Source organism: Danio rerio, chromosome 24 (assembly GCF_052040795.2).
Source record: "Danio rerio strain M-AB ecotype USA chromosome 24, GRCz13ab, whole genome shotgun sequence".
Classification (NCBI taxonomy): domain Eukaryota; kingdom Metazoa; phylum Chordata; class Actinopteri; order Cypriniformes; family Danionidae; genus Danio; species Danio rerio.
In genome coordinates, this window is record NC_141044.1 from 36,170,277 (window position 1) to 36,183,124 (window position 12,848).

Consider the following 12,848-nt stretch of genomic DNA (forward strand, 5'->3'; position numbering starts at 1 on the left):
TGCTGGACAAAGCTCAGCACTCTGTATAGTCCTCTTTTTAACTTCATCTCTTTCATTTCTGCTCATAAGAATGGAAAATATTGAGTGTGGAGATACAGTCAGGATTCAATGCTGAACTTGCCAAACAAAATACCATACAATAATGTTATAAATGGTACTGTATTCCCCCCTTCCATAGTGTTTATTATATATATTACAGATGTATTCATTTTAACTTTTAAACACATCCCTCACACACAGACTCTCTCAGTGCTCACTATGTACCTTTTCCCCAATAATGCATATACAGTATAATATAAAAATATATTTATGCTTGCTTGTTGTGGCACAGTGGTTAATTCCACAGTAAGAAGTTCGCTGGTTCGAGTCCCGGCTGAGTCAATTGACATTTCTGTGTAGAGTTTGCATGTTCTCCCTGTGTTGGCATGGGTTTTTTCCAGGTGCTTCAGTTTCCCCCACAGTCCAAACACATGTGCTATAGGTGAATTAAATAAACTGTGGGTGTTTCCCAGTGATGGATTGCAGCTGCAAGGGCATCCGCTGTGTAAAACATATGCTGTATAAGTTGGTGGTTCATTCCGCTGTGGCGACCCCTGATTAATAAAGGGACTAAGGAATGAATGTTGCTTTCAGATGTGTCAGCTTATATTATTATGCCAACTGACCCAGCAGGGACTCGAATAAGCAACCTTCTTGCTGTTAGGTGAAAGTGCTAACCACTGAGCCACCGTGTCACCGCTCCCACTTTATATTAAGTGTAATTTAAATTCAATTGAATGCACGTTTTTATATTGTACATATATATATATATATATATATATATATATATATATATATATATACATATATATATATATATATATATATATATATATATATATATATATATATATATATATATATATATATATATACTGTATATATGTTAATGATCTGCATGTATTTATATCTGTAATTAGATTCATAATTACACCTTAATCCACCTTTAAACGTAGTCACACCACTAAACCTGTGCTTAAACTTTCCAGCCTGATCTCAAGAGAAAACAAAAATATTTCAGTTTAGTCAGTTTAGTGGCTAATTCATCTGAATTTGTATGAGTTCAGTCAAATGAAAGCATCCGACAACCAACCCCACCCCTAAACCCAACTGTCATTGTGGGATGAGCAAATTACTAAATTGCACAAATTAGATCATGCAAATTTAAATGAATCAGCCACTAAATCAATAAGTTACAAATTGCCGTGAGATCGTGTTGAACATTCCCATATCTCACTCCAATAACACTATGAGTATTGCGCAATACAAAATTAACAGACAAACTCCCGATTGTGTGATGCAAGTACAGTAAAGACCACTTAAAATAAAGAAGGACCAAACATTTGATATCAAACATTTCATATACTTGCCACAAATGTTTTTTTCTCGCTTTGGATGCCTGATCAGTGTTGATTATAGTCTTTGGATGAAACTTTTTTTATCTTCTATTTTTACTATTTTCTTTTTTTCTGAAGTCTGACGAATTGCGATTTATCTTTGCAGTCAAAATTGTTAGCCCTGTGATTTGTTTATCTTCAAATATTTCTGGAATTATGTCTAAGAGGAAGGAATTTTTCACAGCTGCGGCTCAAATCATAGGTCTTATTGCTGTGAGGTGACAGCCCTACCCACTGCGCCACCCTTACTGACATCATGGCCAAGATAAAAAAATAAAAAAATAAATAAATCAGTTATCAGAAATGAGTTATTAAAACTATTATGTTTAGAATAAAATAATAAATAAACTATTATGTTTGTGTTAAACAAATCTTCTTTCCTTTAAACAGAAATTCGGGAAAAGAATATACAGGGGGGCTAATAATTCAGGAAGGCTAATAATTCTGACTTCAACATGTTTCTCTATGTTAGAAAACCACAAGAGGGCAAGCAAACAGTGACAGGATTTTCATTTTCACTCCAACTACTCCACCAGTAACCTCTGAGCAATGGCGTTCTCCTTCGGGAACTTTGCTCTCGGGGGTTTTCACGCACGATAAATTGCCAACGAATCCAAAAAAAGCAGTTTGACAGAGAACAAGCGCTGTAATAAACAATAGCAAATATACAAGCTCTGTGTAGCGCCCGTCCCCTTAAGAAGCGTCCCGTGACTGATGTCCAGAGCAAATTACAGAGCCGAGAGGTGAGCGATTTTACAGCACCTCGATCTCTCAGAAGGACAGAGGCCTCGTCTGTTTGGCTTCTCCGCAAATCAGCAGCCTGTTATTTAGAGGCTCTGCGCTGGCACCCGTATTGATGACACCGGACAGCGAGGAGAGAACATGCGCAAATCAGCAAAGATGTGTTAAATTGCCCCTCTTATCAGATAAATGTGTTGTGTGTGGGGCGTTTGGAGACGATGGCCCAGAATCTGCCAGCTGATCTCCTGCTGGCTCCTGTTTTACCGCAGCTGGGTTTTTTTTCTTCCAGATTCTCAATTGTCTTTGAGTTATTGTTGGGTCATGCTGGATTTGTTTGCACATCTGCAAATGTAGAGTGTAGATGTGAGTCTAAAGTTCTACATTGTAATCAATAACTGCACACAATGCTACACCATAGCTGTTCTTATTTAATGCTGTTGATTTGTATATGTAAGCCCTTAAATTCACAATTATTAGCCCTCCTGTCATTTTTTTTATTATTATTTCCCAAATTATGTTTAAGTATGGAATTTTTCACAGTATTTCCTATAATATTTTTTCTTCTGGAGAAAGTCTTATTTGTTTTATTTTGGCTAGAATAAAAGCAGTTTTCAAATTTTTTAAAAGCATTTTAACGTCAATATTATTAGCCCAATAAGCAATATTTTTTGTTGATTGTCTACAGAATAAGTCATTGTAAAAAAATCACTTGCCTAATTAACCTAATTAATGCCCAAAATGCCTAAACTAAGGCCCGCAGGCCAAAGTTGGCCCTTTTTTATCCTTTGATTTGACCCGCCAGAAAAAAAATGATTGGGAAAGATTGGGAAATGCCTTTAACAGAGATTCTCTTTTTATTTTAATAGCAACTTTTGTTTGTTTTATTATTAAGCAACAAAAAAACTAACTGAAATAAATGTTAAAATTAGATTATGTAAATTAATCAGATTTTTTTTTAATTACATACTGTCACTTAACGAACATGAGACAAAGCAGAAGTCATCAGCATGCAAATCATGGGGCAAACATGACAGTAAAGGGCCAAGAGGGAATTTGGCCAGGACATCGGGGTTACACTCCTACTCTTTAGGAGAAGTGCCATGGGATTTTTAATGACAACAGTGAGTCAGAACCTCACAGTTTAACGTCTTATCTGAAAGACTGCACCCACTGACAGTAGTGTCACCTTCACTATACTGGGGCAGTAGGACTCACACAGACTGCAAGTTGAGCGCCCCCTGCTGGCCTCACTAACACCACTTCCATCAGCAACTTAGTTTTACCATGTGGTCTCCTATCCAGTTTCTGACCAGGCTCAGCCCTGCTTAGCTTCAGTGAGTAACTGGTCTTGGGTCAGCTACAGCAACAACAAAAACAGGAAAAATCTAGAACTCTTAAATCAAACCTAAATGTTTCTACCCCCTTCTAAGCACCATCCCTCTTATATGGCAAAAAATTTAATCAAAACACAATCTTTTTCAAAACCATGCATGCTCTGGGAAATAAATGAAAAAAACACAAAAGAAATATTGAATTAACTATTTTGGTTTGTTTTTACATTCATTTACATTCGTTAAATTTTAATTACTGTAATTACTGTATATATTACAATTAAAAGTATTATTAAAAATAAAATTTATCAAACTAATAATAATAATAATAATAATAATAATAACAATAATAGTTACTTTTACTATTAATATAACTCATTTTTAATTATTATTGGTTTATTATTGCTTAAATTTTTTTGTTCCTAACTTCATTTACGGAATATATTATTATTATTAATAATGATAATAATAATAATAATAATAATAATAATAATGATAATATTATCATTATAATTATTAATATCATCATTATTATTATTCTCACTATTATTATTATTATTATTATCATCATTATTATTATTTATTATCATTATTATCATTATTATTATTATTACTACTACTACAACTATTATTATAATTTTTTTTGGCTTAGGCTCTATTTCAGAGGTCGCCACAGCAGAATGAACTGCCAAATAAACCAGTATAGTTTACATAGCGGATGCCCTTCCAGCCGAAATCAAGTGTTGGGAATCACCTACACACTCTCTCATTCACAAACATACACTATGAACAATTTGGTTAATCCAATTCACCAATAGCGCATGTCTTTGGACTGTGGGGGAAACCAGAGCACCCAGAAGAAACCCACGCCAACATGGGAAGAACACACTGTAAAAAAAACCCCTAATTTTACAGAAAATATCCTTACATTTTTTACAGTAACTTTTTGTCATTTCACATTATATTCAAAACCTAGTAAAATGACAACCAATCTCTCTAAATTAACCATTTGACTTTCATTTTAGGTACTTTATTATTAAAGACAAATTACTGACATTTGTGTTTTTTATACAGGGAAATTACAGTATTATTTATACAGTATTTTTTCTGTTATTTTAAATTATATTCAAAAGTTCGTAAAAATTACAAACATTATCTGTAAATTAACGGCTTGACTGTTATTTTATGTACTATATAATTAATGACAAATTACAGCAATGTGTCTGTTTTTTACAAAAAAATGACATATTATTTAGTGTTTTTTCCTGTTTTTTAAGTACATTTAAAATTACGTAAAATTAAAGTAATAAATTGTAATTACTTGCTCTGTAAAAAAAAAAAAATCGTAAAAAAAAGGTCAAATGACTGGCAGCTATGGCTGCCAAACAAAAACCATAAAATTAAGGTAAAATTTCTTTGTTGAAAAAAAGTGCAAAAAAGAATAAATCTACAGATATTTTCATTAAAATGTTTACAGAGAATCAGTTATTTTACAGACTTATCCTAGATTATTACTTACAAATCCATTTAATAAAGTAACACACTTAGAGTGCTCACATACACCTGTTTCAGATTCCGCTGATTGCACACACACAGTCGGAGGATTGTTATGAACTGATTACATGCACTTTAAAAGCAGCACAGACGCACGCGCCAATTGCTTAGTCTTGTTATACTGCTACTGTGAACATTATGACGTGGTTCTCTTCTTTTGCCTTGCTTTGTTTGTTAATTGTTTATGTTTTTTGCTGCCGGGACTGACCATTTGCCTGTTATTTGACCATGATTCTGGATTCCCTGCAAAATGTTACATCTATTTGCCCCTGTGATGACTGTTGCTCGCCTTTGGATCTGCACCCATTTGTCAGCATCCCCTTCATGTTACAGTTGCATTTCATTTAAGATCTGTAACTGAATCATTCCATATAACTTAAACCTCCACGTTTTACATAAACACTATTCAATAAAATGTAACAACTGTAATTTTAAAGTTGTGAGAATTTTAATCAGTTCTATCTCCTTTGTTGTTTTTTAAAACTTAAATTACGATCATGAGCATGTCTTGGCATGTTATTAAAGGTGTTTAATTGTAATGATTTAGGGAAAATTCTTTTAAATAACATTGTTTTCTCTTGAAATTTTAGTGCAGTCACTTTATTGATGATGTTTGATCATAATAATCTAGGATAAGTCTGTATAATAACAGTGTTTCTTTGTAAAACTCTTAGTGTATACCTTTATTGAAAGGATTTGATCGTAATAATCTAGGAAAAGTCTGTAAAATAACAGTGTTTTTCTGTAAACATTTTAATGAAAATATCTGTAGATTTATTATTTTTTGCAGTTTATTTCAACAAAGACATTTTACCGTAATTTTATGGTTTTTGTTTGGCAGCCGTAGCTGCCAGTCATTTGACCTTTTTTTAACGATTTTTTTTCTTACAGTGCATGCAAACTCCACACAGAAATGCCAATTGACCAAGCCGGAACTTGAAACCAGCAACCTTCTTGCTCTGAGGCGACAGTGCTAACCACCGAGCCACTGTGATGCTCATTATTATTATTTTTATATTATTATATTTTATTGTTTTTATTGTTTATTTTATTACATTATTATTATATTATTACCATCACAATAAACATTACTCGTGTTTTGGTTAATTTATGGATGTATTGGGTGGAAAATTTTTTTTTACTGGATTCACTGCAGATGGCACACTTGGATCCCTGAATAGGATCCGATTTATTTCCCCCTGCAATTTTGTTGTATCTTTAAATACATTTGGCCAGGATTTAACCAAGCCCTTCAGCATGCTTCCTAAAAACATTTCCTAGAACTAAAAGAAATCATCTTTTTCTCTTATCTCGCCGAGGGCACAGAGTGAGCCAGAGCTGCCACTGCCTGAAAAAAGACAGGTGTGTGACTCCTGTGTGTGTGTGTGTTAGTATATAAAGCACACACACCACACGCAGCATGAGCTCTTTCCAGTACAGTAACAGCACGTCTGAATCAGAGCTCATGAACCACAGAAGAGCAGGACTTCAGTTTAAAAACCTCCCCACTCCAGGAGCTCATTAAGAGTCTGAGGATCTGTCCGGTGTGATTTCCAACTCACTGAACATGTGTGTGTGACTCTGCAGCACAACACCACACCACTGAGACACCGATCACCCAGAAAACACTCAAGAAAACACTCAATCATAGGCAGAAGAGGGACTCATCAACACCCCTCAACACACTGAGCTTCAGGGTTAAAGACCCCCTGAAATCATAATTCTATATTTTATTTTAGGTGTTGATACACTATTAAAAATAATTGCCATGATTTCAATGTTAAAAAGAAAATGGTAATAATGTTACCATAAAAGTATGCAACCTAGTTAACAGTTATGTTCAGGCCCGGATTGGCCAATCAGGAGGACCGGGAGCGTTCCCAGTGGGCCGGTCCGTTTTTTATTTATTTATTTATTTATTTATTTATTTATTTATTTATTTATTTATTTATTTATTTATTTATTTATTAATTTATTTATTAATAAATTTATTTATTTGTTTATTTATGTATTTATCTTTTTATTTATTTATTTATTTATTTTACCATATTATTTATTTTACCATATTCTTTCTTACCATATTACATTTTCTTGTTGGCTTAGTCCCTTTATTAATCCCGGGTCGTCACAGCAGAATGAACCGCCAACTTATCCAGCACGTTTTTACACAGCGGATGCCCTTCCAGCTGCAACCCATCTTTGGGAAACATCCACACACACACACACACACACACACACACACACACACACACACACACACACACTATGTACAATTTAGCCTACTCAATTCACCTGTACCGCATGTCTTTGTGGGAAACCGGAGCACCCGGAGGAAACCCACGCGAATGCAGGGAGAACATGCAAACTCCACACAGAAACGTCAAACTGAGCCAAGGTTTGAACCAGCGACCTTCTTTCTGTGAGGGGACAGCACTATCTACGGCACCACTACGTCACCATAATTATAAAAATACATAAAAATAATAACAAAAACGAATTAACCAGTAAATAAAAAAGCACTGTTCACACAGGTAAGGATGTTAGGAATTTTTCTAGAAAAGACTATTCACGCATTCATTCTAAAATACCGGTAAATTGTGATATCATTAACCAGGAATGAGCTCTAAACAAATGCGTTTGTATTTCTAAACATTTGACTACATTACAAACTCTGTGGATGGATTATTATTGTGAACAACTTCGATGAAAACATATGGAGGAACACTTCACACGTCGAGATGTACGTAATATGTGTGTGTGCTGGCGCTCGCCAGCTGGTTCATGTGTACACATGACACGTCACTTATCGTTAGCATCTTATTGATCATTTTTACACAGTTGGCATTAATAATGAACATCTAGCAGCTAAAAATGTCTGGAAAAAATATTCAATGGCTTTTATCTTTATAAACAGTGTGGATGTGAATGCGTCTGAATGTTCTGACATGAACACGCTCTTTCTGGCATTCTTCCTTCTGCGTTCACACAGATCAGCATTCCGGCAAATTAAAAATAGCCGGAACAAATTTACAGGTATTTTCAAAGCCTGATCCTACATACAGACCTTTCTGGAAAATTACCTGTATGTTTAAAAGAGGCTTAAGTCAAAGGAAGATGAATGAATGAATAATCAGTAAAATTAATTCTTTCATGTTGCCCTGACACAAATCGATTGTGAGGAACCCTGCATTTTTTAAATTGTACGCTGCAGAAAATGCTGAGTTCCACACAATCGATTTGTGTCAGGGCAACATGAAGGAATTATGTTAACATATTAGTTTTTACAAATGTAAGTTGATTGGACATAAAACATTTAAAATGAGCTGAAACAACACAATTCTTATGGTTTTTTGGGGCAACTTACACTGTAAAAAGTGCTACACTCACAAAGTTGGTTCTATCTACTTTAAATAATTGCAATCTAGTTAATTTTATTTGTTTTATACCAAAAAAATTAAATTTGCTTCCTCTTTACTTAAAATATATCAGTTTTTATATAACTGTATATTTTGAATAAAACTAATGCAATTTATTTGAGTAGATTTTTTTACGTGGTTATTGTGTAGAATAAATGTTATAAAAGTGAGTTGACACAGACAATTTATTAGAGCAGCTGTCGATGTGGGCAGGTGTTCATAAAACGTGATTTTAATAGTTTGGCGTGACTCCTTTTTCATTGCCCGGGAATTAGCAGGCAGACGCAGCTTCTGCAATGGTCGACATTAACTGCTCCCAGCAGCGGATCTGATTAACACGGTAAGTTGCAAATTTAGCCGAATGATAATTGTAAAGTCATGCAAAACTGCTGTCTTCGCTAGGCAGGTGAGGTTTTAGCTTTGTAAATTGTACTGTAGCCTCAGGTATGTTAACAGACTGCTCTCACATGGAAAGCTAAGTTGGCTAACGCTAACCAACACTAGTTTATGCTAACGATTAAAAGTGATATTATTGAGAAAAAATAGTGAAAGTAGTTTTAAAACACTTAGTAGGTATAACTAACGTTGCAGAACCGATTAACAAGGTCACTGGTGGGCGGTCGGGGTGTGGGGGTTCAGTTTGCTAGCGCTAACTTAGCTAAAGTTAGCTCACCTAAGTTATAGCAGCACATTAAGGATGGATATTAAATGCAGAAACGTATGCAACAGTTAAGTAGTGTGTGTTTAACGTAAGAGAAAGTATAACTTAAAGTTTGTGTTTTAGAGATTTAGTCCATAAGTTTTTTTAATGCTGCATAGTGAATAAATTACAGATTTACAATTTATTTAAACTTAAATTACATTTACTACTGATGTTTACAGAACCATTTAAATTGTATGCACCTCATTCTAAAATGCATGTTCTTGGTCTTTAGATACCAAAGTGATTTTGTTACCTGTGGATCTTCAAACTTCACATCCAGGTAAGAAAAACATTAGATACAACTACAGCTATAATTATTTGCAGGTAAGTAAAACATTGGTAAAATTGCAAACAATAGTGGGCTCCATAGAATTAACTTACATTTGATATCTGAAGATTTTTTTATGTGTGCAACAGTAAAAACAGTATAAAAATATCCTAATGCAGTTTCTTATTATCTGTCAGGTTTTCAATAAAGCTAACTGATAACACTGAATCACTGAACTGTCATTTGCCAGTGACATTAAATTTGAAGAAAAAGTCAATTAAATGTAGCTTTAGCAAAAATTTAATGTAAACCTTAATGTAATGTGTAAAATGGCAATGTATTTATTTATTTATTTAATAAAATTTGTATTATGACGTGCAAAGTTTGGTGCAAAATGAAGATGACATTTAAATTATAGAACTTGTATTCTATAATTTTCATATAGCCATTTTCAAACAGTTTTAATATCTAAATTAAATATTCACATTCTTATGCTTTATAAGTTGCCAAAATAAACAAAAAATGTAATACCTAAATTTTAACAATTCTTTGATTGACAGGAAAACACAATGACATGCACTGTTACACTGAGTAAAATCACAGTTTTCTTTAAAATTTGATAACTAAAAACACATGGAATAATGTAATTACACAACCTCTATAACCTTTTTTTATTTTTTAAATAGAAGTTAGGTAATTTTAACTAAGGTCATTTTTAACTGATAAACTAAGGTGTTTCATCCATGCATCATTCTCACTGGACTTTTGTAACTTCACTTGTAGTTATTTCCTATTCAGTATTTAGCTATTTAATGTTGTTTGGTAGCAACCACCTGAACTCCTGTTTCTTTTTGTCTCTACCAATAGAGTTGTGAGGAATCAGAGGTGCATGCGGCTGCCCACGGGAAAAATTTGCCATCAGCCCAACACAGTTTGGATTATCATAGGACTGTCAGAGGTTTGCCAAACCTGTCAAATGCATGATGGCTCCTGTTTGGACTTACCGATGTCCTCGACTTCAAGTATCCATCAAAACTGTATACATTTGAGATATATTAGAGACTCTTTGTGGGACTGGACATTATGCATCCTAAATCTTCATCAAAATATGCAAATCTCCTCACTGAGTTGCCTTGGATGATTTCTCAATAGGATCTGGTATTATTAATGTTTTTATTTATGTATTGTGTATGTGTAGCCACATTAATGGCCTATTTTGTAGTCACTATTAAAAGGAACATCGATTGATATTGAATACATGTTATGGTCTTTAATCCATCTTCCCATTCTTATTTAATTGTTATTGACAGGAAAGTCTGTTTATCTGTTTTTACTAGTGTATATTGTGCTTACAATATAGAAACGAAGATTTATTTTCTGAGGTTACAGCCAGAAGTCAATTAAATTAGTTTTAAATGACATATGCATGGTTAATTTTATTTAGATCATTAAGTTCATAATACTTAATTAAAATGAGTACAGTCAACATATAGCAATGTATAAGTAAGTTAAGTTTAACAAAAAAAGTAAGTTTATCTGATTTGAGTAATTTTAGAAATATTAGTTGGCTCAACTTAATTTATTGCATTTGTTTTAAGCAATGTTTTAGTGTTTAAAATACTTAAAAAAGGCTGGAAGTTGAATCAACCTAAAACGTCCGATGCAACCACTTGCCTCACTTTTTATAAGTTAGATCTAAGTAACATTTTTTACAGTGTAATTAAGTAGTTTAATTCATTCATTCATTCATTCATTTTCTTTTCGGATTAGTCCCTTTATTAATCAGGGGTCACAAGAGCGGAAGGAACCACCAGATAAGTAGTTTGACCAAACAGTAATTGTTGATTTTTTTTTTAAAGTGTAATACACACACGGGATGGTTCATAAAAAATAAAACAAACTGTTCGGTACTCTTGTCACGGTTTGGTTTGGGGTGTTTTGGTATCTGACTGGAATAGTTCATCCTACAGCACTGATACGTGCCAGCTGCAGCATTTTCATTATGATTTAAACTTAAACAATGAATAAAAAAAATACATGTGAACATTTCATCTTTCTCTTTCTCTATTCAATTCAATAATTGCTTTATTGGCACGACAAATGTGACAAAAACATGAATCAGCAAAAAACTATACATTTACCAGTCAAGATTTATGGATAAATCAGTAATAATAAATAATAATAATCAGCAGTATATTTACAATTTATTTTTAATAATCTGCTTGTGTATGTGTGTTTGTAAGTGCATCACTGATTTTATTTATATTTATTTATGTCTCTCTGTCTCTCGCAAGTAGGAGGCACAAGATTTTGTATGAGACCAATCAAAGTTGAACTGATTTTTAAAGGACTTATAAGAGCAAGAATAAGGCATGACTTCAATTTTTATTTGTCAATGAAAGAGTTGGACAAGTTTGAAGGCATGTGGAGTCTAAAAAATATGCTGTGTCGGGTTGAAAATAATGTTTTGTTCTTTGATGAAAATATTGTGTGATTTGGAAATATCTTTGTTTAAATCAATGAAACATGTTGTAGTTTAAAATGTTGTTTTAAATAACGGTGTAAAAAAATCTCTCTCTCCCTCTACCAAAATTCATGTTGCCTAAATTGTTTTCAACCTGCAGCATGAGGTGATGTGAATTGATCCATTTAAGTGGAAGTTATAACACAAATGCTGTGACTATTTTGATGTGCACTAGCTTATAGATATCCTAAGAAATAACAATATTGATACTAACATCTAAAAATCTTTATTTTAATTTGATAGGACCTTTAAAACAGCCTCTGGTGTTAATAAATCCAAACTGGACAAATGTGTGCTGTATTCAGTTTTGTGTGTGCTGTATAGTAAAGAGCGAGCAGTGAGAATGGAGAGTGAAAACATTGCCACTGTCGCTCTCCTTCACTGCTGACACATACTCAGAGATGCTCCTGTATTACACACATCCCTGTCGCAGACTATTTCATAAAGGGCTGCAAACAATATTGTCAACAGCAGCGATGTCTCGCCATGCCCACAATAACACATCCATACTGATAGAAAATGGATAGTTATACCTCAGAATTTGACTCATGTACAGGACATGTCTGAAGTGAAAATAAGCTGAAAAAAAAAAACGCTATTATACACTGCTGTAACTGCAAATCTAATTTGTTAGAGTTTTATATTGATATTATATCGGATACATTTATACTGATATTATATTGGACATGCACATAGATTTTTTGACCGGCTTCAATCCATCCACACAAGCTACAGTATGAAAAAATAACAATAAACCTGACTATTTCATTGACTGTGTGAAGACTGTTGTAACCCAAAGCTGGGTCAAATGTGGACAAACCGAACAGTTTGGTAAAAAAAAAGACTTTTAAATTTAATGTAAATTTAATGAAGCC

At 33.4% G+C, this 12,848-nt stretch overlaps 1 protein-coding gene and 1 long non-coding RNA gene across 5 annotated transcripts in view; one reads left to right on the top strand and one right to left on the bottom strand.

The window, feature by feature from the left end:
• The window catches only part of ralylb (RALY RNA binding protein like b), a 490,264-nt gene that overhangs the window by 140,321 nt on the left and 337,095 nt on the right, over nucleotides 1-12,848 (bottom strand). The window lies entirely within an intron of this gene.
• On the top strand, nucleotides 8,759-10,704 carry LOC137489264 (uncharacterized). The gene is made up of 3 exons (XR_015525266.1): nucleotides 8,759-8,818; nucleotides 9,414-9,461; nucleotides 10,317-10,704. It is a non-coding gene; the product is annotated as an uncharacterized LOC137489264 (long non-coding RNA).